Source organism: Saimiri boliviensis, chromosome 8, assembly GCF_048565385.1.
Source record: "Saimiri boliviensis isolate mSaiBol1 chromosome 8, mSaiBol1.pri, whole genome shotgun sequence".
Classification (NCBI taxonomy): domain Eukaryota; kingdom Metazoa; phylum Chordata; class Mammalia; order Primates; family Cebidae; genus Saimiri; species Saimiri boliviensis.
This window is the reverse complement of record NC_133456.1, coordinates 75,554,667-75,581,901: the sequence shown is the minus strand read 5'-3', so window position 1 is coordinate 75,581,901 and position 27,235 is coordinate 75,554,667. Positions and strand designations below refer to the sequence as shown.

General features: G+C 45.1%; 1 protein-coding gene across 1 annotated transcript in view; it reads right to left on the bottom strand.

The window, feature by feature from the left end:
- The window catches only part of ST6GAL1 (ST6 beta-galactoside alpha-2,6-sialyltransferase 1), a 162,634-nt gene that overhangs the window by 112,326 nt on the left and 23,073 nt on the right, over window positions 1–27,235 (bottom strand). The window contains exon 2 of the mRNA XM_010337701.3: window positions 14,343–14,480. The gene's annotated coding sequence lies outside the window, so the exon portion shown is untranslated. The remainder of the gene's footprint in view (window positions 1–14,342; window positions 14,481–27,235) is intronic.

The window sequence follows — 27,235 nt, the reverse complement described above, 5'->3', positions numbered from 1 at the left end:
AGCATTATCTAGCCTCAGTCTCCCAAGTAGCTGGGATTACAGACATGCACCACCACACCAAGCTAATTTTTGTACCTTTGGTAGAGACGGGGTTTCACCATGTTGGCCAGCCTGGTCTCAAACTCCTGACCTCAGGTGATCCGCCCACCTCGGCCTCCCAAAGTGCTGGGATTATAGTCTTGAGCCACCGCGCCTGGTTGAGACTGTTTTCTTATTAAATGGCAATACCAAGTCCCATTCACTTCAAAGACTTGTTCTGAAAATTAAAACTGATTTATTTCAGGTGATGAGGACAGTGACCGCTGTTGGGAATAATGTTATTAAACTGATTCTTAGTCTCTTCCATTTTTATATTATGTATCTTTTATATGATGTGATAAAATCCCTCAAGCTAAAAGATCTTCAGACCTAGCAGGCCCATGGAGACGCGGGATGGAATTAGCCCTCCCGAGACGCTCCCACTGCTACTGTGTCTCCTACGTGAGACTCTAATCAGTTCCTTCCAAGTTGCTTTCTGCCCTCCTTGGCTGCTTGCAGTTTCTGGAAGATCACATTTCCCACCTGACCCAGTGGGCCCAGGGGAGCTGTGGACCTTGTAGCTCAGGGTTTTTCAGAGGTTTCACATGACAGCCTGGCAGGGTGCAGCTGTTCCCGGCAAGGGTATTAATAATACAGGCCTTTTTCCGCAAACTCTGGCAAACAGTCTAAAATGACAAGTGAAAACACTGAGTCCAAATTCTCACTGGGGCTTAGGGCAGAGGAAGCCAAAATAGCTCGCCTTTATCAAGGCTAAATCGTGGAACTAAATCAGAGTTCTGCTAGGGGTGGTGACTGAGGGAAACCGCTGGTGATAAAAGCAAAGACGTGGAGGAGGAACTATAGGGGAGGGAGCCACAGTCACACTCCTTACAAATAAACTACCTTGCCTAGGGCAGTTTCAGCAGAAGGCTTCAGAGACCGAGGGAACAGAGAGAAGGAAGTCCATTCGCCTTGCGAGCTGAAGAGCAAATTGGGCCATGGATTTCATCTCAGCAATAGCCAATAAACACAGCAGCTGCTATACTCTGAGACGTCTAGCACAGGAGACTTTATAAAGAACAAGCCAATCTAACCTCATGAGCAAGTGACAGATGGAGAAGGTCTTGGCAGGATTTCTGTCCTTTGTATAAGCACCTAAAACAGTGCCTGGCATTAAAGTACTCAGTAAATATGAGTGACTGAAGAAATACGTGTGTGTGGAGAGAATATAAATCAGCAGCTCCAGTTAGTAACTATACAGGGGTAAGCAAGCCATCCGGTCTCTAGGAGCCTCTATTTCTTCATCAGGAAAATGGGATAATGATACTTACTTTGAAAGCTTCTTGTAAGAATTAAGGCCAGGCACAGTGGCTCACACCTGTAATCCCAGCACTTTGGGAAGCTGAGGCCAGAGGATCAGGAAGCTGAGGTCAGGAATTCAAGACCAGCCTGGCCAATATGGTGAAACCCTGTCTCTAACAAAAATGTAAACAATTAGCCAGGTGTGGTGGCACACGCCTGGAATCTCAGCTACTCAAGAGGCTAAAGCAGGAGAATCTCTTGAACCTGGGAAGTAGAGAGGTTGCAGCGAGCTGAGATCATGCCACTACACTCCAGTCTGGGTGACAAAGCGAGATGCTATCTCAAAAAAAAAAAAAAAAAAAAAAATTAAATTAAATGATGTACGTAAAAACCTCTAAAACAATGCATGGTAGAAAGTAGGCACTCAATAAATGGACTTTCATCTTCAGCTACAAATTAGACCTCAATCTTCAGCTGTAAATCAGACCTCGACTATCAACTCTCTATTCCCAATTCTTACGGAGGAGGGGAAGGTGGGGGGCGGGGGGTTGTGAATAAAAAAGGAGTGTAAACCAGCTGAAGATGATAAATCAAAGGCAAGCAAAGGAAGACCCACAAAGTCACACCTCCCTGTCAGGTACTTTGCTGGGTCCCAGAATTCTCAATGGTAAAATGCAGGAATGTGGGTTGATCTGTGGTCTTCAAACTGTGTGCAGAACTCTAGCAAGCCCATGGAGATCCTGAGGGGTTGCCTTGGGGAGGGAAAGGAGGAGACCAGTGGGCCCCAAGCAGTATCAGGCAGCTTTCTATGGGAGGCTGTCCTCAGAAGGGACAGTCCCACACTTGGTCCAGCCTGTGTAATCTAATGCTTTCTCTGAGGTCCCCAGCTCCCCGCAGGGCCAGGACTGGGGTGAGGTAAGGGAGGTGCCTGTGATGCCAAACTGAAGGAGGTACGTTCTCAGGTCCTCGCAACTGTGGGATTGGCACCCGGGTGGGGCACCCAGCTGGCCTCACCCTAGTCCCAATCCGGAGTCCCCAGCCCTCCTTCAGTGCCAGCCTCACTCCTGTGGCATTTGGCACCACCGGCCACCCTCTCTGGAAGTCTCTCTCCACTGCCTGCCCTGGCACTGCCTGTCTTGGGTACGGTGTTCCGTTGCTCTCCATCTCTTTCACTGGATTCTCTCCCTCCTCCTGGGTAAGAGAAGTAGAACAAGGGAAGACCCACTTCCGATGTTGGCCAGGCTAGTTTTGAACTCCTGACCTCCGGTGATCCGCCCACCTCGGCTTCCCAAAGTGCTGAGATTATAGGCATGAGCTACTGCACCCAGCCTTAATTCTTATAAGAACCTTTCAAAGTAAGTGTCATTAGCCAATTTTGCTCATGAAGAAATAGAGGCTCCTGGAGACCGAAGAACTGGAAATAGAGAGTTGATAGTTGAGGTCTGATTCATAGCTGAAGACTGAGGTCTAATGTGTAGCTCAAGATTGAAGTCCATTTACTGAGTGCCTACTTCTACCAAGCATGGTTTTAGAGGTCTTTCCATATATCATTTTATTTAATTCTGAGCAGAACAAGAGGGAAGAAGTGGATGGGAAAGTACACAGAGGCCAGGGGAGAACATGCTGTGGGGAAGCTTCGTTTGTGGACAGGCAGAGGGAGAGTGGTTGAAGGGCAACAGGCAGATAGACAGACAGGTACAGACCTCAGGGACAGCGAAGACTCACTCCCCGTCACCTGGCAGAACTTTCTCTCCAGGCATGTCTTTCCCTGCCTCATTGCCCCATCCAAGTCAGGTCCGAACCCTCCTGACGGTCTCCTAACCTGCCTGCTTCCTATCTCCTCACCAAGGATGAGTCTCCTGAAGACCAGCTCTGAATAATGAAGCTCCTCCTCAGAGACCTAAGTAGCATCTTCCAGATTTACTCCATTAAGCGCAAATTGCCTCCGTCTAGTATGCAAGACCATGCTCCCACCCACTCCCCAGCCTCCAAGCAACACCCACCGTGCACACAGCGCCACTTCCCCAGATCCACCCTGGCCAGCGGCCCTGACTTTGCCTGCACCCTTTCCTCCCTCAGCACACCCTTGCCCCAGTTCCACCTGTCAAATCTTTGCACTGTAAACAGCACAGCCACTCTCCTCTCTTCCAAGATCCTGCATCCAAGCCTGCCAAAGCCTGAAGCTATTTGCAGACATTGGCGAGTACACTTCTCTCCATTGGCTCGGTCAGTGATTCACTGCATTGCCAGGTATGGCAAAAGCAAGGCCTCTGCCTTGCTTTCAAATCAGAGCCACAGGGTAGAACACAGGAACCTGCCCCGTGGCTGCCATGAGCCCCCTCTGAGCAGCAAGTTAGGCGACATGTAACAGTGCCCTTCAGTGAGAAGCTTGTCAGCCACAGTGAAGCAGCCACCACCATGTGTTTTATTTCTCGATTCCCTTCTGCATCTTGCCCTGCTGTGGGTCCTGCAGGCTCTCAGTAAATACTAATTGAATTAATTAATTAATTAACTAGCTCTTCCTGCTGGGAGCACAGAACTAATTCCATAAAAAAATAATTCTCCTGCCTTTTGCATCTAAACCTGACTTCACCAACGATGGAAATGTTCTATAACTGGATTGTGGTGACAGTTGCACTACTCAGTAAGTTTACTAAAAAGAAAAACAAAAACAAAAAGTCACTGAATTTGCCAGGCGCAGTGGCTACACCTCTAATCCCAGCACTTTGGGAGGCCGAGGCCAGCGGATCACAAGGTCAGAAGATGGAGACCATACTGGCTAACATGGTGAAACCCTGTCTCTACTAAAATACAAAAAACTAGCCAGGCATGGTGGTACACACCTGTAGTCCCAGCTACTTGGGAAGCTGAGGGAGGGCAATCACTTGAACCCGGGAGGCAGAAGTTGCAGCGAGCCAAGATCGCGCCACTGCACTCCAGTCTGGCGACAGTGAGACTCTGTCTCAAAAAAAAAAAAAAAAAAAAAAAAAAAAAAAAAAAAAAAGCTGAATTGTATACCTAATATGGGTTGATTTCACAGAATATAAACTATATGTCAGTCACAGTTCCTGCAATCCGTGGCACCTGTGAATGGCTGGCTAGGAGTAATCTCACGGAACAGTCTAGGCTGCGGCAGGGAGGTGAGACCCCTGGGGTGGCCAAGCAGCAGGTCAGCCTATAGTCAGGATATAGCATAAAGTGCACTGATCCTACTGAACCATCCACATTGGGCTTTCTAGTGCCCCAAAGCTAGGGAGTCAAAGCCCAGGCTGAAATCACTTTTCTGCAGAGTTATCCACTGGCTTCCAGGCTGTGGTTCATTCACACAGCAACCCCCACAATTCATGGTTTTACATTTGATTGTGTTACTGTTTAATTAGTGTTTGTCTCTCTCTCTCTTTAAACCACACACTACAGGAGGTCAAGTACCATGGCTCATGTGTTCATAGTGCCCAGCACAGAAGCAAGTACATAGTAGGTATTCATTTAAAAAACTGATTGCTGAATGAATGAATGGACACTCTTCGCTGACTGAACTAGGGTAAGGTACAAGTCCACTATTTTCTTTCAGTGCAGCGCTGCCCTATAGCTGGGTGTTCATGATGAGGGCCTCCCAGAGAGGAGGAGAGTCAGAGTTAGAAGAGGGAGCCAACACTCCCTAAGACACTTCTTTACTTTGCCTTCACAACAATCTACAAACTGTTGAGAAACAGTAAGTTTATTAATATTGATGAATGCTGGGTGTATGATAGAATATATTGTTTGCTAGGAAGAAAGATGGCAAGGAAAACCTAGCTGCCCCCCTCAAGTGGAAAACCACTTGGGGCATTCCAAAGTGGCAGAACAGTGTGTAAATATCATACACCAATTACAACAGTTCTTTGAGATATCTGACCCCATGGCTCCCTCATGGAGAATATCTTTTAGTTTGTCTGTGATCAGTGGTAAGTGGGTAACAGCTGCCTACTTGGTATTTTTTGAGTTATGAGAAAATACAGAACACCTGTTTGTTAATAATAATCACCTGGTAAGAGAGAATAAATACATGGATCAGAATCTGCTGGGGGCCTTCAGCCCGGAATGCTGTCAGCCCCTGAGGCTCTCAGCTCTGAAGGCTGCTGGCCGACCCCCCAGGATACACCCACTTTGCTCTTCTATCTGGGTGTCTGCCTCTCATTTCCTTCAGCGCCGCCTGGGTGGGGGTCTCTATGGCTGAGCTGGTACTCGATAACAAACTAGCTATTATTATTGCTCTGTCTACAGAGGAGGCAACGAAGGCTTTGCTACTGGAACTCAGATCTGTCAGGCTAGAAAGCCCACACTCTTTCCCAGACATCCCTGATGGGCAAGGCTGAGATGAGGTGGGTGGGCGTCCCTACAGTGCAGTCAAGGTTACCGCTGCACAGACGGGGGGTTGAAAATCTGACGGCCGGTGCAATCATGTGCTGCCTTCCAATGTCCGGGTCCCTGTGTCAGCCTCCTCCAGCCTCTTCCTGCAGTGTATGTGAGCCAGCCTTGAACATAAAGGAGACTCAGAAAACAAAAGAGGATCTTCCCAGTTGTGATCGAAAGCCTGAGTCCACTCACAACAGCCCATGCCCAGTGCAGGTCTTCAAAGACCTCTCCATTCACCCTGGAAATACACTCACTTCTCCATACTCCATCTCCCATCCCAACATCCCAAACTGCTCCTGCCCCAGAGAAGGCTCCTCGCAAATCCTCCTTTTCTTCCCACATGCTCCTAAGGGGAGACACCAAGGTGTGTGCCCAGCTGTAGGGCAGTGTTGCAGTGAAGTAAAACAGGGAGTATATGCCTTACTCCAGTTTGTCAGTGAAGAGTGCTCACTCGCTCATTCAGCATTCAATCAACTTTTAAAATAAGCACCTACTATGTGCTTGCTTCTGTGCTGGGCACTCTGAACACGTGAGCCATAGTACATGACCTCATGTGTGAGCCACAAGGTTCTACCCACCCTGGGGCAAGTTGTGTATAGATAGTAACAGGTAGCAGCCAGGCACAGTGGCTCACGCCTGTACTCCCAACACTTTGAGAGGCCAGGCCAGGTGGATCACCTGAGGTCAGGAGTTTGAGACAAGCCTGGTCAACATGGCAAAACCCTGTCTCTACTAAAATGACAAAAAATTGGCTGGACATGATAGCTCGTGCCTGTAGTCTCAGCTACTTGGGAGGCTGAGACACAAGAACTGCTTTGAACCTGGGAGGCAGAGGTTGCAGTGAAACAACATCGCTTCACTGCCTCCAGCCTGGGCAGAGTGAGACCCCATCTCAAAAAAAAAAAAAAAAGGTAGTAACAGGTAGCCATAGCATAATGACTAAGAGGATAGGCTTGGGTGTCATACTCCCCAGGTTCAAATTCCAACTTACTAGCTATGATACCTCGCTATGCCTGCCTGTTTTCTCATTTATAAAATGGAGCTATAAATTGTACCTAATTCTCAGGGTTGTCATGGGGATTAAATAAACGAATATATAAAAAACACTTAGTGCCTGGTCCATAAGAAGTGCAATATAATCATTAGCTGTCATTGTTTGTTTCTTTCCCCAGTGCAGTGAAGTTGCCTCTTCATCTATAAGGGGAAAGAGTAGAAGACGCTGAGCTAAGGAAGGCTGGAGGCCATGGCAGCTGCCCTTGTTACTGTCTGATCTCCAAACACTGAGAAAACAGTCCTCCCGCGCCAACTCTAGAGGTTTCTTCATCTCGGCTGCCAGTAAGTACAGATGTTGGCACACTGGCACCAGGGAGGAACAGGGTGGAAAGCATAGCAAAAAAAAAAAAAAAAATCAGCACTTACAGCTTGTTTGCTCATCTGTGAACAAAAACAATCCTCCCTGGAAAAATACACAGCGCTGTAAAATATCACTTTTCATGGACCACCCAGGACAATTAAGAGATTTCCTATAACTGGTGAACTGGGCTGAAAAACAAGGAAGTCAAATTTCTGGGGCAGCTCCAGAAATTACGGGAGGGGGCTTGTCAGCACCAAATCCTCTTGCTTTCCACACTGAAGGAGGACAGGCTGCCGGATAGATTCAGACAGCTAGACCAGGGGAGCAGAAAGAGAGGTACACAACCACCTGTTAGGGAAACACAAATTAAGACCACAATCAGCTATCACTACACATCTATTAGAACAGCTAAAGTTGACCGGGCACAGTGGCTCACGCCTGTAATCCCAGCACTTTGGAAGAGGCCTCGGCGGGTGGATCACCTGAGGTCAGGAGTTCAAGACCATCCTGGCCAACATAGTAAAACCCCGTCTCTACTAAAAATACAAAATTAGCCAGGTGCAGTGGCACACGCCTGCGGTCCCAGCTACTCGGGAGGCCGAGGCAGAGGAATCACTTGAATCTGGGAGGCAGAGTTTGTAGTGAGCCAAGATAGCGCCACTGCACTCCAGCCTAGGTGACAAGGGCGAAACTCCATCTCGAAAAAAAAAAGAGAACAGCTAAAGTTAAGAAAAAGTGGCAACACCAAATGCTGGCAAGCATGTGGAGGAAGTGGATTAAGTTGCTGGGGGGAATGTAAAATGACACAGTCACTCTAGGAAATGGTTTGGCAGTTTCTTCAAAAGCAAAATAATATGCATACCATGCAACTTAGCAATTGAACTCCTAGGCATTTATCCCAGAGATGCAAAAATGTATGTCCATACAAAAATCTGAACATGATTGTTCATAGCAGCTTAATCTGTAATAGCCAAAAACTGAAATCAACCAAAATGTCCTTCCATAGGTAAACAGTTAAACTGTGATACCAGCATACCATGGAGTACTATTTAGTTAAAAAAAAAGCCAACTATTGATAAATTCAGCAACTTTAGCGGACCTGAAGGGCATTATGATGAGTGCAAAAAAAGCCAACTTCAAAAGGTTGGATATTGTATGATCCTATTTATAGAATATTCTCAAATGACAAAATTACAGAGATGGAAAAACAAAGGCGGGGTAGGGTAACAGTAAAGGGTCAGAACAAGGGAGATGTTTTTGACGATGAAATAGTTCTGTATCTTGATTCTAGTGATGCCTACACTAACCTACACACAAAGGAAATAACACTATGCACACACGTGTACCAATCTCAGATGCCTGGTTTTGATATCGTTCCATAATTATGTGAGACGAAACAAGAAACTAAATGAAGAATGCACCAGAGTCTCTGTACTATCTTTTCAACTTCCCATGAATCTACAAGTGTTTCCAAATAAAAAGTAAAAGTAAAAGAAAAGGCGCACAGCCAGAAGAAAACTGGGATTCCAGTTCACACCTCTTTGCTCCAAAATCCTGGTGTTCCAACCAGGTCAAGTTATTCATAGCTCTGTGTGTACCATGACATTTCACACTTCTATGTCTTTACACATACAGAATTCTACTGAGGCTACCCTTCCCTCACCTAGATAACTTTTCACTTCCTTTAAGATCCAACCCACATACCTTCTCCTTAAGGAAGCTTCCTTGACTCCCTGTCCTCAGATCACTGCTCTTCCTCCGCACTTCCTATGCACAGCACTCACTCAACTGAATTGCAAGTAGTTTGCTTGCTCCCATCTCCTGCCATGTACAAGCCGCAGAATTAGAAAAAAAATTTGCAAAGCATATCCAATAAAGGACTTATCTGTAGAATACATAAGGAACCCTTGCAAATCAATCATAAGCAGGCAAACAACCCAAATTTTTTTTAATGGGCAAAAAAATCTAAACATTTCACCAGAGGAGCTATGCAGGTGGCAAATAAGCACATGAAATGATGTTCAGTATCATTAGTGTTTATGGGAACACACAAAAAAACACAAGGAGATATCACCACACACCTATTAAAATGAAAGAGATGGGCTGGGTGCTGTCGCTCAAGCCTGTAGTTTCAGCACTTGGGAGGGCCAAGACTGGTGGATCACTTGAGGTCAGGAGTTCAAGACCAGCCTGGCCAACATGGTGAAACCCCATCTCTACTAAAAATACAAAAATAAGCCAGGCATTTTTGTAATATAACTATTACAAACCTATAACCTATTGGTTTGTAACCTATAACCTATAACCCCAGCTACTCAGGAGGCTGAGGCAGGAGAATTGCTTGAACCCTGGAGGGAGAGGTTGCAGTGAGCTGAGATCATGCGACTGCACTCCAGCCTGGGCCACAGAGCAAGACTCTGTCTCAAAAAAAAAAAGAAGGACCATACTAAATGTTGGCAAGGAAGTGAAGCGCCTGGAATTCTGGTACACAGTGGCAACATCAAATGGTACACTGTCTAGATGACAGTTTGGCAGCTCCTTTAAGTTAAACAGGCCAGGCGTGGTGGCTCACGCCTGTAATCCCAGCACTTTGGGAGGCTAAGGCGGGTGGATCACAAAGTCAAGAGTTTGAGACCAGCCTGGCCAACATGATAAAACCCTGTCTCTACTAAGAATACAAAAATTAGCCAGGCATGGTGGCACATGCCTGTAATCCCAGCTACTCTGGAGGCTGAGGCAGGAGACTCGCTTGAACCCAGGTGGCGGAGGTTGCAGTGAGCCTAGAACGTGCCACTGCACTCCAGCCTGGGCGACAGAGCAAGACTCCACCTGGGGGTGGGGGTGGAGGGGGGAAAAGAAGGCTCCAAAGGATAGTGAGGGGCGGGGCTGCAGGAGATCTTTGGCATCGCTGAAATGACACACTCTCCCTCTTGGGTTGCCACTGCCACAACTACCTCCAACAGCCAAAGCCAGCCCACGCTGGGCCCGATGGGCTAAGGCAGGAAGCAGGCTGTGCCTGCTTCCCAGGACACCCTTTCATTTACTGCCAGTGGGCGGTTTCAGATCAAGGACCTAACCAGACAGTCAGCAGAACAGACTCCAGTTCCTCTCATGCTGCAAACAAGACCCTTCCCGTTTCTGTGCCTCCACTTCCTCCAGTGAAACACGTGATGACTAACGATCAAGCCCTCCAGGGAGCTCTTTTGGCTGTAATTCACGTTCTGAGTGCCCTACTGAGCCAAAGCTGAAGGCAGAGCACCACCTCCACTTAGCAGTGTCTCCCAAATCACTCCCTCTGCCACTCCACCTCCACCCCTCAGTCCTGTCCCTCAGCAAGTATTTTCCAAAGACCCTGACTCTTTCCTCCATCTGCTGGTTTGTTCCCCAGTTAGCAAGTTAGGCGCTTAAAACTGTGTTCAGGCCAGTTGCAGTGGCTCACACGTGTAATCCCATTTTGGGAGGCTGAGGTGGGCAGATCACCTGAGGTCAGGAGTTCAAGACCAGACTGGCCAATATGACAAAACCCCTTCTCTTCTAAAAACACAAAAATTACCCAGTATGATGGCAGGCACCTATAATTCCAGCTACTCGGGAGACTGAAGCAGGAGAATCACTTGAACCTGGAAGGCAGAGGTTGCAGTGAGTCAATATCACGCCATTGCGCTCCAGTCTCGGGAACAGAGCGAGATATCGTCTCAACAATAACAACAACAAAAAAAAACTGTCTCCAGGAGTCTAAGAACCCAGGACACATAGCTACTTGAGACATAATTTCTCCCTTTAGAGTTCTTGAAGGAAAGGCTGGCAATGACTGACAGGGTGTGTGGGAAAGAGAAGGTCGTAAACAGCCTTGAAGTATGGAAGCACCTTCTCTTGTCCCCTGACAGATCTGTACGTCCAAGTGTGGGCCAGAATTTCTTGCCCAGACAGGCTGGGATATTTGGCAGGGCGCATAGTAGGCTTTGAGTAAGTATCTGTGGAACTGAATTAAATCCTTCTTGCGAGAGGAATAATCTCTTCCTGAGTTGCAAAGGAGGAGCAAGCATATAGACCTCCATGCACTCCCCTGGAAACAGTTCTGAGAGTCGAGAGACCGAGATACCCCTTGCTTCTAAGTGGAGGGGAGATCTAGGGGCACAGCGCCACTGGGCCTCACCTCCTGGGGCATCAGCTGAAGGAGAGGACTATACTGTAGCTCTCTATAAATGCTCCCAGCACTGGTGCTGTCTTACTCTACAAGGAAGAGCCCTTGGGGTTTGAAAGGAACAGTGCAGTATATTGTAAAGCTCCAAGCACTTTGAGCTGCAGCTGTTCACAGAGCTTTGGAGGTGGAATGATATTCCCCAAGGGGAAAGGCTCTGAGTGTCGGAAGTGGACTTGGGAACCCCCACGTGGCAAGCGCTTGCCATAAAAAGCACTCACTAGCTTTGAGAAGCTGTGGAGATCACAGACAGCCTTAGGGTATCTCTTTTGCTTATGAGCTGTGAAATCTTGGAGAAGTCTCTTTACCTCTGTAAGACTCTATTTCCACACTCATGACATGGGATAGATACCTCGTTAGTTCATTGCAGAATTAAATGAGATAATGAGACAGATCACAAAACACTATGCCAGGAACCATCATGAACTCAGTCAACTAAGCCTCTCCCTACATGGGCAGGGAGGCTCACTGTGTGCAGAACATTTTTGTTTTCGTTATTTTATGGGACCCTCACGATTGTTGTATGAAATAATGATGGAGCTCATCAAGAACATGAGCTCAGTCAACAGCCTTCCCCTCCTTTCCTTTGTCATAAATAGACCTAAAGGTTCTCAGAATAAGATCTTAGTTAGGCCAGGCCTGGTAGCTCACGCCTGTAATCCCAGCACTTTTGGAGGCCAAGGCAGGTGGATCACAACATCAGGAGTTCAAAACCAGCCTGACCAACATGTTGAAACCCCATCTCTACTAAAAATACAAAATAATTAGCTAGATGTGGTGCACACACCTGTAATCCCAGCAACTAGGGAGGCTGAGGCAAGAGAATCGCTTGAACCTGAGAGGTGGAAGTTGCAATGGGCCAAGATTGCACCACTGCACCCCAGCCCAGGCAACAAAGCAACATTCTGTCCCAAAAAATAAAAAATAATAAAAAGTAAGGTCTTAGTTGATTTTGCTGACCAGGAAACCAAGCCCCTGAAGGAGGGACCTCAGGAAGCATACTGGGGCTTCAGATACAGAGGAAGGACTAGAAAGGGGGGAGGTAGGGCTGGCACCTGGAGACCACCCACCACGTCCCCTGCCAGTCATATGCAAGCTCTATGATGAGGCGGTCTCCTGAGCAGCGTTCCTCCACCCCTCGACCTGGGCTCCCTTCCTCCCAGGAATAGTACTTTCGCCTCAGGCACTGGTAATCACCAGCTCAGTGGCCTGGCTTCTTAATATGAGGACATGGGATCAGATGGACTCTGTAGACCTTCCCAACTTTATAATTTTCCAAACCTACAATTCTACAAAGATAAACTGGTGCTTAACTGATGTCTCACCCCTCCTTTGGGACACATGAAGGAGATTCAGGAAGCAGAGGGAGAGGGGCAGTGGCTGGGACTTCATTATGTTAATATATTAGCTCTAATCCGCTGCAACAGCAGGGCTTTGAAGAAAGAGGCTTTTGTTACAATTTCACATTTGGCAGGAAGTTCCCCACAGCCCCATTAGAGATTATGAGTCAAAAGCTCTCATTTCAGTTCTGGCTCTCACATCCTGCATCGCTGAGGCTTCCTTTTCACACTTCTCTGACCAACTTCTTGACTTTTCCAGGAAGGAAATGTGCCCCAGATGTTGGTCAGTAAATGGTGGGTTTTCATCTGCCTTTATGAAAGGGTGTCAGTAACCGGCAGGCTCCCCAGGGAGCAGGAGCCAAAGCGAGGAAAAGCAGACTTCTCTCTACCGCTGAGCCAAAGGTCTCCCCTTTAACTAAGCCCCTCCTACATGGGCAGGGACGCTCACTGTAGGCAAAACATTGTTGTTTTCATTATTTTATGGAACCCTCACGATCGTCTCATGAAATAATGACGGAAATCTCACTTTCATTTATTCGCGCAAATAATGTTACCGGGCACCTACTGTTCACAGGTGAGGAAGGGAAGGCACACAGAGAGGACGTGATTTGCCAGGTGCCTCACAGCCTGGGGTCAAGTAAGCCCTGAAACCAGTGGCATGCTTGTCTAATCAGAATTTCCAAAACACAAAGGCCTTGGATTGTAGCATTTGCTCATTTCCGTAGCATAAGTTTTCCCATTGTGGTCAATTACAAGTCAACAATCATGTTTAATAGTTTTTAACAAGCACTTTGAAAAATTCTTGACTATATAAAAACTGGGAAACAGAGTTTCTAAATTAGCAGCAAGCTCTCCTTCTGCCTCACCTTTTTACCTCCACGAAGGAAAAATCAACATCCTGTGGAAGCTTAAAGAGTAACCTTAATAGGAAACCACCTGAAGGATTGTTAACAGGGGTAGGATTTCAGATATATTTTATTTTCTTCCACAACAGTATTTTTCCAATCATCCTATGAGCACATATTACCTTTATAATCAGAACATACACAGGTAATTAAAATCGATTTTTAGTGAGCTTCCCAGAATGTTTTGGAATAATTTGTCTCTGCATAATTTGTCACTCTGTCACCCTTGGGTTGAAGGAAGAGAGAGAGAGAGAGAGAGAGAGAGAGAGAGAGAGAGAGAGAGTGTGTGTGTGTGTGTGTTCAATATCCCAATAGCTCCCTTGCAGAGCAGAGGAGGTATATTTAAGTTAAGCATTCACCTGAATTTGGTTTGGTCTTACCTGGAGGATAAATATGAGAGAGAGAGAGAGAGAGAGAGAGAGAGAGAGAGAGAGAGAGAGTGTGTGTGTGTGTGTGTGTGTGTTTGCGTATGTGTTTCACAATAGAGCCTTTGCAGAGCAGAGGAGGTATATTTAAGCATTTACCTGAATCTGGTTCAGTCTTACCTGGAGTATAAATTTATTATTTTTGGAATTCAAATTTCACCAGTAGTTGAGAAAATATAATTCCCATCAAGATTCCAAAAGACCTGCTCTGACAAACCAGAAGCCTCTTTGGCCACCAAATGACCTTGCCTCCCCACGGGCTGAGGTTGAAGCAGATGGTTTGACTAAACCAGAAACAATGGCTCCTTCTTTCCTGAGCCTTAGAAAAGGCCCTCTGCCTCCTGCCCCTGAAAAAAGGCATTGTGTCCTCTCCTCCTCAGGCTGGGATTCAAGGGGTCTTACCTCAGCACTGGGATGGAAAGCTGGTGGGCTTGGGTCAGGCTCAAGGGGGCCGGTCCATTTCAGCTGGGCTCCATGACATTCACCACTTCTCCCTGGACTGCCGGCTGCAGGGCTCTGCACAATTGGCTCTACCCTCGCCTGCAGTGGGGAAAAAGAACGACAAAGTTTCACCAGAAGCACATGCATTAATACATTCAAGAGAAAAGAGCCTTTGCCCCTCCCACTGCCAGCTCTGGACACTCGTGCCACTTCAAAGCATCTTTCAGAATCACAGCCCTCACCTGAAGCAGCCAGCCTCCTTCTCAGGACCTAAATGAGCTACATGTTCACCCATACCCGTCCTTTCTGGGGATACACAATTTCAGAGCGAGTTGTAGATCAGGCAAAGCAAACTCTACTACAGTCATGGAATCCTTGTGTTACTCACTAGTCACAGTAAGAAAAAGCAAGGGTTAGAAAGCTACAGATTGGTGGGCACGATGGCTCATGCCTGTAATCCCAGCATTTCGGGAGGCCAAGGCGGGCAGATCACCTGAGGTCAGAAGTTCGAGACCAGCTCACCAACATAGTGAAACCCTGTCCCTACTAAAAATACAAAACAATTTGCTGGGCGTGGTGGCAGGTGCCTGTAATCCCAGCTACTCAGGAGGCTGAGGCAGGAGAATCGCTTGAACCTGGGAGGCAGAGGTTGCAATGAGCTGAGATCGCTCCATTGCACTCCAGCCTGGGCAACAGGCGGGAGCCTTCGTCTCAAAAAAAAGAAAGCTACAGGTTGGGCCCAAGTCTTGTGTTTAGAGAAGGCTTGTGGACAATGGATTTCAATCAACAAATACGTCAAATTTGTTCACAGTTTCTTTTGACCTATAGTATGTTGTTTAGCTGTTACAAATGTGAATTCAATTTCTAATTCATTTTGGAAGCATTTTTAACTGATCTTAAATTTTCAGCCTATATAGTACTATAGTTGTCTGAATAGAGAGCATTTGTTTTTAAAATAATTGTTTTTCCTCATGTCAAAAAAGTATGTTCAATCTATAAATTTTAGAAAATATAATTAAATGAAAAGGACAAAATGTACCCATTCTTTCTTCATCCAAGATAACTATAGATAACATACTCTGCCTGTTTCTTGTTTTTATTTTTCAGGCGTTTTATAAAGATGTAATAAAGCTAGGCATGGTTTAGTAAGTGCTCTGTCTTTAAGTAATCTTCAGCAGCATTTTAATGGCTACATAATAGATATGTACCCATAGATCTCTAATGAGCCATGTATCATACCCTAAGTAGCTGTACCATAAATTGTACCCAATCCTCAGAGGCTGGACATTTAAGTCATCTCTATACTTTTTTTTTTTTTTTTTTTTTTTTTTTTTGCTAATGGCAAATAGTATTTGCAACAAAATCTTCCAGGAAGACCCATGATTATTCTCTTCTGACAATGGCAAATAGTATTTGAAACAAAATCTTCCAGGAAGACCCATGATTATTCTCTTCTGACACAGTCTTAGGAATAAAATTGTGCTGGGTCAAAGAGTTTCCGAATTTCTCAGGCTTTTGAACAGTCTTGGCGTGCTACCTTCAGGACTACTGGTACCACAGAGACTGCTCCCAGCAATGGAGAAATGTGCCCATTCCCCAACACTCCTCTCTCCCCAAGTCCCTCATCACCCACAATCTTCGTTCACCTGATGTAACCGTTTCTAGTAGAAATAACGGTGGAATTCCCAAAGTCTGACTTTTCATTTTTCATGCTCGCACTCAGCTCAGCCCAAGCTAAGAGAAGATCCATTATGCTAAATTAACTCCCCTAATCAAGCTTGGGAAAGAGGGATACATGAATGATAATTAGTAAGGAGAGAAAGAGAAACCCGTGGAGGGACAGGGGAGTGATAGATACGCAAGGATGGTGTCCAGGGGAAAGAAACCCTTAGATACAAAGAGAAACAAGAGTCATCCCATGAGACGGCAGATGCTGATAGACAGAACTGAAGCTGAAGTGAGCCATGTGACAGGTGGAAACGTCAAGACCTCACAAAGATTCAGGGCAGAACAGGGCAAACAACAAAGGCATCCGGTGAGATGGAAAAAGAAAAAATTGCTTAAGGCTTTGGGTACTTTGTTGCTATTTATAATTAATGCCAACTAAACATCAGGAGCCAGAGTCAGAAGGGAAAGGAGAGCCATCAGGGAAGAGGTCTCTGCAGGCAAACAGCTGAGCTAGTGGTCAGCTGGGACCCACCCACAGGGAGCCTTCCTAGGGGAACAGGAGCAAAGTGCTCCTGGGGTGGGGCTGAGGGTGGGCACTGCTGGGCTGACTGCTCTACCTCCTCAACAGGAAGGAAGACCCCACTCTCCATCTCTCCCTAGCCAGCCTCTTGTATCCTTCTTTTCACTCCAGGCCAAACCTCCAGTGAGAGATGGATAACCCACCTACACAGATAACAAGGTTTCTCAGCCTTGTGACCCAGACAAAGGCCTTGGGGACCTGTCTCATGCCCCTTTCCAGCTGACCAGGCCCCTGCCCTGCCACTCCCCTGCACCCTACATTCCAGCCATAGCAATCTGCAGATTCATGAGGGAATGGGAGGTTCCATTCATGCTTCTTAAGTCCTTTGGAAAATGGCTTGCAGATCTCCAGGATTAAAGCAAGTCATTCTACCTGCCTACCCTCCCCCTACCTCACCTACTCATACACCTGGACTTCCACTGATGAACAAAGGCTAGAACTTGGACTTAAAGCCAATTCATCCATACATAAGGGAGCTAGGCCGATCTGACACTCTTTCAAAATTGCAACTATGAAAAAAGACTCTAGTCAGCTGGTGGTAGAGCATGGAGTTAAAGGAAAGGTGGTGGTGGAACCGTGACAAGCAAATGCCATGCACAAGATCAAGCGATGAGGCCAGGTGTGTGGCTCACTCCTGTAATCCCAGCACTTTGGGAGGCCAAGGCGGGTGGATCATCTGAGGTTAGGAGTTCGAGACCAGCCTGGCCAACATGATGAAACCCTGTCTCCACTAAAAATACGAAAATTAGCTGGGTGTGGTGGCGTGCACCCATAATCCCAGTTTCTAGGGAGGCTGAGGCAGGAGAACTGCTTGAACCCAGAAGGTGGAGGTTGCAGTGAGTCGAGATCACATCACTGCACTCCAACCTGGGCGACAGAGTGAGACTCTGTCTCAAAACAAAATCAGGAAAAAAAAAAAAAAAGGTCAAGTGATGGAGCTGCAGGGGCCCTGTGGAAGGAGAGGAAGCTGCCCTACAAAGACAGCAGGATGCAGGCCCGGGGAGAGGTAGACAGGACACCATGCAGGCCCAGGACAGCAGGTGTGTGGTGAGTTTAATGGCTGAGTTTAATGAGTCTCTTCTGTGCATACGTCTTACTCCTGCACGCACTCCATGACCTCCTTCAATTTGGGAAGGTGTCTTTGTTTCTTGCAACCAACGTATTCCACCTAAAACAATCTCTCCAAGGCCCTAAGGCTGCAGCAATCTTGGGCTGGGAAATCAGGATGGAAAGAGCAAGACTTCTTTCCAGCTCTGCTCAACCCACAGCAATGCTATGCCAATTAGAGTCCTAGTACTGAGGGCAGGTGCTGCAAGTAACCCAGCCTGTGAGGCCTAGGCAAGAAAAGAGTTCACAGGGGCCTCGATTTCTTCATCTTGTGTAAGAGCTTGGTTTAAATGGGCTCTGGGGTCCCAGCTGGCTCTGATTCCTGAAACCCAAGTGGGCTCTAAGCGAGACTGGGGGCTCCCCTGTGACCTAGTGCACGGCTTTGGGGCAGGGCTTGAGCCATCCATTGTGGGACTCAAAACCCTTTTTCTTTTTTTAACTTTTTTATCAAGTCTGTAGCTGAACTTCTGACAGATAATCAAAATCTACCGGATGGGACCAGGTGCAATGGCTCATGCATATAATCCCAGCACTTAGGGAGGCCGAGGCAGGTGGATCATCTGAGGTCAGGAGTTCAAGACCAGACTGGCCAACACGGTGAGGTCGTGAGAGCAGAACTTGTGGTGACAGATTACAGGGGGTTGTGAATTAAATGGAAACTGTATTAAAATGGCCGGGAAACCCATGAGTAGGTAGGAGGCTTGGGGACCCTATGATCAGCTAAATGTGTTGTCTCTACTAAAAATAAAAAAATTAGCCAGGTGTGGTGGTGCATGCCTGTAATCCCAGCTACTCAGGAGGCTGAGGCAAGAGAATTGCTTGAACCTGGGAGGTGGAGGTTGCAGTGAGCCAAGATCGTGCCATTGTACTCCAGCCTGGGTGACAGAGTGAGACTCCATCTAAAAAAAAAAAAAAAAAAAAACAGAAAACAAAACAAACAAAATCCACTGATGGGATTATGCTGGATTGCTATGCTACAGTGTAGTTGGATGACTCTTCTATTTTAAATTCTAAAAATTTTTTTCTATTAAGTAAATTACATAAACTCCTATCGCCATACTCAGCACTGCACATTTAGCTGATCGTAGGGTCCCCAAGCCTCCTACTTACTCATGGGTTTCCTGGCCAAATTTTAATACAGTTTCTATTTAATTCACAACCCCCTGTAAGCTGTCACCACAAGTTCTGCTCTCTGACCTCCCTCCTATCCCACAGAGGTCACTGGGCCTGATGTCCAGATTTGATTTCCCTATTTCCCGCTCAAGGCCCAGCCACCCAAGATCGTGCTTGACTCCTTCCTTGTGCTCGGGGCCTGTTCTCCGCTTTATCTCTTGGGGCAGCCCTCACTGCACTGTCCCCCCACACTAGAGCCCCTGGCAGCAGCTCAGCCAATCCCCTTTCTCCTCCACCCTTAGACTGAGAAGCATCTGGATGACGCGGAAGATGATTCTAAGGAAGCGTGTGGCTAAATGAGAGGATGCATTGGGCGCAGTGACTCCTCTTGCCTCCAGCAAGTGTTTCCTTCAAGTAAGTGCATGATGTATAAGGCACGGACCATAGACCCAGAACCAGGATTGGGGGAGCCCACCAGGAACCAAGGAACCCAAAGAATTGCATAAATTGAGCCAAGAATTTCATGGCCCAGCCCCGCAAAGGAGAACCATTGCTCAAGCACTCTGTGTTGAGTCAGAAAATGGGTTCACCTGTCACAGGAGTAAGGCTGTGGCCCCAAGCCCCTGGCTTCAAGAAGAAATCCCCACGCGCCTCCAGCACACAGGAGCCTTAGGGTAAGAGAACCCTGTTAAGCCTGGAGCCATTCTTCCACATTGTCTGAGATGTCAGCAGTGGTTCTGATTATGTTTGAACATGGAAGCTAAATAAGCTAAGAGCTTCTTTTGTTTTGGTTTGGGTTTTTGTTTTTGTTTTTGTTTTATGTTTTTTGAGACAGAGTCTTGCTCTACTGCCCAGGTTGGAGTGCAATGGCGTAGTCTCGGCTCACTGCAAACTCTGCCTTCCGTGTTCAAGTGATTCTCCTGCCTCAGCCTCTGAGTAGCTGGGATTACAGCCACCTGCCACCACGCCTGGCTAATTTTTTGTATTTTTAGTAGAGACACGTTTTCACCATGTTAGCCTGGATGGTCTCGATCTCCTGACCCCGTGATCCACCTGCCTCGGTCTCCCAAAGTGCTGGGATTACAGGTGTGAGCCACTGCACCCAGCCTGCTAAATAAGCTAAGAGCTTTTATTGATCATTGTGCATAAAACATTCCAGGATCTGGGTCTCTACAAACCTGCTGAGCACAGTAGTTTAATCAGAAGACACTATATCCAAAACATAGTAAAAACTTCGGCCAAGATAAGGAGACATCCTGGCTTATTTCCGTCCCCCGTTTACTCTCCCATGTCTCACATCCCTTCTTGATGTGGAGCCCAGACCCAACATTATAGGGCTCCTGTCCCAGACCTAATAATGTTCACCGCAAATGTTCCTTTATTTTTAATTTCCTTTTTTTTTTTTAGCAACTATGTGCCAAGCGCTTTATATACTAAGTTATTCATTTATTCCTCACACAATCCTATGAAGCAAGGAGTGTTTTCTCCATTTTCAGATGAGGTGACAAGTCCTGTAGTGACCAGCACGGGCACAAAGCAGGTAAGTGACTAAGACAGAGTTCCACATACAAAGCTGCCTCCCAGGATCTTTTCTTTTTCTTCCCTCTAGTGCTAGGCCACGAGATTTCAGCAAAGAGCTGAAACAAAGTATGAGTTGCACACTGAGTACATGGGTGAGTTCTGATAAAAAGAGAAATGGTACATGCATTTAGAGAACCAGAAAAAGGAAGCTCTTTTGTCATTGCCATGTGCAAAACTCCCAAAGGAGGGTGGCTCTGCACGTTTATTTGATCGTGTTGTTAATATGTTCTCTACAGCAAACAATCACTCAGCTTTGATCAGGTGCCCATTTTAGGTACCAATCTGGATACAAGGGGAGACACTGAACCCTTTTTTATTTATTTAATTTAATTAATTAATTTATTTATTTTTGAGATGGAGTCTTGCTCTCCATCTCACTGCTAGAGTGCAGTGGTGCAATCTCAGCTCACTGCAACCTCCACCTTCAGAGTTCAAGCCATTCTCCTGCCTCAGCCTCCCAAGTAGCTGGGATTACAGGCATACACCACCACACTCGGCTAATTTTTTATATTTTTGATAGGGATGGGGTTTCACCATACTGGCCAGGCTGGTCTCGAACTCCTGACCTCAAGTGATCCACCAGCCTTGGCCTCCCAAAATGCTGGGATTACAGGTGTGAGCCACCGCCCCCAGCCCAGTGAGCCCTTTTTTTAAATCAAAGCAACACACACCTATGATTTGTAAGGTCCAGTGGTACTGCAAGGCTTGTAAGGAGAAACGGCAGCCCCTGCTCCACCCTTCATATCCCTAATTCTGTCTTTCAACTCCTGTATCTATTTCCAGAGTCATCTCAGTGCATCTAAATAGCATGTTTATATGGCTCTGAGGATTTTTCAATGTTAGATATTATTCATTGACTTCCAACTATAGAAAATAAGGATTGAGCTCCTTACCACCATTCCATATACCACCTCTCCTATCCCACATTCTCCCAATAGTTACACCCTTTTTCATTAAGTCAACACTAATAAGTTACACTGTTTTGTTATTAAGTTACAGTATTATGACCAGATATGTTACTGTTCATAGCTGAGCCTTGCGTGGAGTTATGATTAACGCCTTTCATGTACATGCCTTAGTTGCCATTTGTAGAGTCCATTATCGCCTCATTTGTTGGTTTGTTTCACTTTCTATGTACTTGCCACAAATTCAGCCCTCAACATTTCAACAATTCTATAAAACTCAACACGGCACACTAAATGTACCGTTATATACTCAATCGATTTTTTTTTTCTTAATCCTTAAAAATCTCCCTTCTGGAAACTTCCATTCTCCTGCTTCAACCTGAACTGGTTGCTCCCTGTGCTTAAAGGAAGATCCCATTTATTCTTAGTTTACTCTCTAGTTTAGGAGGAATGGATGCATAGTAGATTCCTAAGAAAAGGCTGTATGGGAGATAATTGAGACTTCTCATACCTAAAAATGCCATTATTCCACCCTCATAATTGATTAACAATTCATCAGGATATAATTTCTCAGTTGAAAATAATATCCTCTCAAAATTTAGGGAATGGCTTCATTATCTCCTAGCTTCAGTAGAGATCAATGATGTCAATCAGATTTCTATTCTTATGTATAATCCATTTGTTTTGGGGAAAATTTTCTCCTGTCTAGAAGCTTTTCTTCTGGTGTATGTCTTTTTTTCAGTCATAGTCCTAGGTACTCAAGTGGGCTTTTCAATGTCCCTCAGTTCTCAAAGTTTTTCTTGTATTATTTCTTCAATAAATGTTCCCTTCCATTGTCTCTATTCTCTTTTTCTGCAAGTCTTACTATTCTGATATTGGACTTCTTAGAATAATCTTTTCTTATTTTTTTTTCTTTTTTTTTAGGCAGGGGGAATAGGGTCTACTCTTGCCCAGGCTGGAGTGCAATAGTACAATCTCAGCTCACTGCAGCTCAACCTCCTTGGCTCAAGTGATCGTCCCATCTCAGCCTCCCAGATAGCTGGAACTATAGGCATGCACCATCATGCCTGGCTAATTTTTGTACTTTTTGGTAGAGAAGGGGTTTCTCCATGTGGCCAGGCTAGTCTCAAACTCCAGGGTTCAAATGATCTACCCACCTTGGCCTCCTAAAGTTCTGGGATTACAGGCATGAGCCACCACACCCAGCACACTTTCTTTCTTTGACTTTCTGCAAGTTTCCATATGTTTTCTTCAATTCTACATTCCAAACCCTCTACTGATTTATTATTCTATCACACTTTAAATTTCCAAAAGTTATTTCTTGGTCTCTGGATACTCCTTTTTGTTGCACATTGCTTTTATTTTATTAATGCAACATCTTATCTCCCTCAGACTAGTAATTACAGGTTTTAGGAAGTTTTCTTCTGCTCTCTATATTTTCTCTATTTCTTGTGAGTTTCTAGTGTTTTTGTCCCTTTTAATTTCTGCCTTTCATGTTTCAAGCTTTTCTCAAATATCTGGTGATCGTCACTGTCTTTTTAAATTGAAAACTCAAACACAAAACTGATCAGATGTTCTGTGTGCACGGTCAGAACTTCCAAACTGGTCGATCTTACAGGAGGGTGTGATTGTGAGTCAGCTGTACATTTTGTTTGGAGAATCCTAAGTATCAATAGCTAGAGGATTTTTCTCTTGGGCTGTTAAGCTTATGAAGAAAGAATTCTCTAACCTCACAACTAGGGAAAGCAGAATCAGACCCTAATAGGGTCACTTCTGTCACTGTGTGACAGAAGCAGAAAATGTGCTGGGAGCAGTGAGAGGCCTGGCTGGTGAGCATGTAGACTTTCCCTCACTCCCTCTAGTGCAGAATGATATTTCACACACACCCTTCTCAGCCTAGTCTGCCATGCCTGATTTTAAACAGGTCTTAAAACTGAGCATGTTCCCGGAAAGAGCCTTAAAGGAAATATTAATTACCAGGAAGAAAACACATACATACACACACACACACACCACACACACATTTTACAGGCATATATTTATAAATAGCCTCAAATCAATCCAAATTAGGTTTTGCCACCAAATGGGTTAAGAATAAAGCTTGACTTTCACAAATTTTTGGACTTCAAAGTTGCAGATAAGAGCTTGTTTGTGTGTGCATTTCCCACATCTCCAGTCACGCTTGGGACATTTTTTACAGGTATTTTTTTTCACTCTGTGGGGCTGGTTGCTTGTAACAAGATATTAAAAAAAAAAAAAAAAAAAAAAGGAGGCAGTTGAGATGTGGGTACAGGGGAAAGGCCAGGCTCCACAGAGAGATGATCTAATGGCACAGTCACTTGGCAGGTTTGAGTCCCAGTTCTACGCTAGCAAGCTGTGTTACTCTGAAAAAGTTACTTAACCTCCCTGTGCCTCAAAAATCACAAGCATTCCTATACACCAGCAAAACACAAGCAGAGAGCCAAATCATGTAAGAACTCCCATTCACAATTGCTACAAAGAGAATAAAATATCTAGGAATACCCCTAACAAGGGAAGTGAAGGACCTCTTCAAGGAGAACTACAAACCACAGCCCAAAGAAATAAGAGAGGACACAAACAAATGGAAAAACATTCCATGCTTGTGGGTAGGAAGAATCAATATCATGAAAATGGCCATACTGCCCAAAATAATTTATAGATTCAATGCTATTCCCATTAAACTACCATTGACATTCTGCACAGAATTAGAAAAAAAATACTTTAAAATGTATATGTAATCAAAAAAGAGCCTGTATAGCCAAAAGCTGGAGGCATCACAGTACCTGACTCTTCAAATTATACTACAAGGCTACAGTAACCAAAACAGCATGGAACAGACACATAGACTAATGGGACAGAATAAAGATCTCAGAAATAAGACCACACATCTACAACCATGTGATCCTCTCCAAATCTGACAAAAACAAGCAATGGGGAAAGGATTCCATATTTAATAAATGGTGCTCAGAAAACTGGCTATCCTTATACAAAAAATTGAAACTGGACCCCTTCCTTATACTTTATACAAAAATTAACTCAAGATGGATTAAAGACTTAAAACACAAAACTATAAAAACCCTAGAAGAAAATCTACACAATACCATTCAGGGCATCAACACAGGCAAAGATTTCACAACAAAAACATCAAAAGCAATTACAACAAAAGCAGAAATTGACAAATGGGATCTGATTAAACTAAAGAGCTTCTGCACAGCAAAAGAAACTATCATCGGAGTGAACAGACAACTTACAGTATAGGAGAAAATTTTTGCAATCTGTCCAACTGACAAAGGTCTAATATCCAGAATCTACAAGGAACTTAAACAAATTTGCAAGACAAAAACAATTCCATTAAAAAGTGGGCAAAGAATGTAAACACACACTTCTCAAAAAGAAGATACTTATGCAGCCAACAAACATGAAAACAAGTTCAATACCATCGATCATTAGAAAAATGCAAATTGAAACCACAATAAGATACCATCTCATGCCAGTCAGAATGGCAATTAGTAAAGTCAAGAAACAACAGATGTTGATGAGGCTATGGAGAAATAGGAATGTGTTTACACTGTTGGTGGGAATGTACATTAGTTCAACCATTGTGGAAGACAGTGTGGTGAATGCCATTTAACCCAGCAATTCTATTACTGAGTACATACTCAAACGAATATAAATCCTTCTATTATAACGATACATGCATGCATATGTTCATCACAGCACAATTCACAATAGCAAAGTCATTGAATCAACCCAATGCTGATCAATGATAGACTAGCTAAAGAAAATGTGGTACATATACACCGTGGAATACTATGCAGCCATAAAAAGGAAAGAGAGCATGTGCTTTGCAGGGACATGGATGGAGCTGGAAGCCATTATCCTCAGCAAACTAACACAGGAACAGAAAACAAACACTTATAAGTGGGAGCTAAACAATAAGAACACATGAGCACAGGGAAAGGAAGAATACACACTGGGGGCTGTCAGCAGAGGGTGGGGGAGGGAGAGCATCAGGATAAATAGCTAATGCCTGTGGGGCTTAAGACCTAGGTGATGGGTTGATAGGGGCAGCAAACCACCATGGCACATGTTTATCTGTATAACAAACCTGCACATCCCGCACATGTATCCTGGAACTTAAAATAAAATTAAATTTAAAAGAAAAATTATCTGTGCCTCAGTTTCCTCATGTATAAATTTTGGGTTATTACAACAAATTTCAAAGTGTCATAGTGAGGACTTTGTTAAATTCAGCCAACAAATATGGATTATGCGTATGATTCCTAAGCATTGCTCTGGGTCCTAAAGAAATAGCTGTGAGCAAAAGAGATGACATTTTTGCCCTCATGAAAACAAGTTACTAGTGAGAACAGACACAGGGTAATAAGTCAGACAACCACCTATGCTATTGAAGAGGAATGAGGCAGGATAAAAGGGAGAGCACCAGATACGGCACTGGGAGGAGACAGGCAGGCGATTACAACCTTATATAAGGCTGTCAAATGGCCTGTTTGACAAGGTGACATTTACATAGAAACCTGAAGAAGGGATGAAAACAATGGGATAACAAGAAGGAGGGTGTCCCACCTGGAGGAAGTGGTACAAAGGCTCTGAGACCAAAGTGTGCTTTATGTCTGAGGAGTAGGTTCAGTGAGGTGAAGCAGAAAGAAGGGGTGGAAAAGAGCAGGATATGAAGTCTGCACGGTGTGAAGGTTGGGTCACACAGAACCCTGGAGAGGTTCTTTCTGAGAACTGGCTCTGGGTGAAAGAGGAAGCCTTTATTGGTTTTTGAGCAGAAGAATAACGCATTATTACATCTTTTAAAATGATCATTCTGGTTGCTGTTTTGAGAACAGATCATAGGAGCAAGACTATAAGCAGGATGCCCAGTCATGAAAGAATTCTAAGTGAAAGCTACAACAGGACTTTTGTCCTGGACCATCATGAATCTGGTGAACTGAGTAAGTAGCTGGTTTCTCTATTCATTGTGAAAGCACAGCTGACATAGTTTGCTAACAGAGTGGGTGCAGCATGAGAGAAGAATTTAGAATGACTCTAGAGTTTAAGCCCTAGAAGATGGAAAGATAAAATTGTTGCCCACTGAAATGAGGATGGCTCTTTTGGAGAGAAAAGCAGCAGTTCAATTTGGGGTTGTCATATTTGAGATCTATATTAGACATTTAAGGAAACTTGTCAAGTAGATGTTGAACATATGAGCATGGAGCTCAGAGGAAAGGTCGGGTTGGAAATATAAATTGAGTGTTGTCAGTAAATGGATGATATGAGATTGCCAGAATGTGAGGAGACCCAGAAAAGCCTGAGTCCAAGGGCCACTCCCGGGGGCACTCCAAAGTGACCAAGTGAAAAGAGCCAACAATGAGAACCGCTTGAACCTGGGAGGTGGAGACTGCAGTGAGCCAAGATCACGCCCCTGCACTCCGGCCTGGTGACAGAGTGAGACTCCATGTCAAAAATAAAAAGGAGCCAGGTGCGGTGGCTCAAGCCTGTAATCCCAGCACTTTGGGAGGCTGAGGCGGGTGGATCACGAGGTCAAGAGATCGAGACCATCCCGGTCAACATAGTGAAACCCCATCTCTACTAAAAATACAAAAAATTAGCTGGGCATGGTGGCACGTGCCTGTAATCCCAGCTACTCAGGAGGCTGAGGCAGGAGAATTGCCTGAACCCAGGAGGCGGAGGTTGCGGTGAGCCGAGATCGCGCCATTGCACTCCAGCCTGGGTAACAAGAGCGAAACTCCATCTCAAAATAAATAAATAAATAAATAAATAAATAAATAAAAAGGAAATGAAAATGAGCCAACAAAAGGAACTGAGAAGGAGAAGCCAGTGAGACAAGAGGAGAAGCAAAGACAGTGATG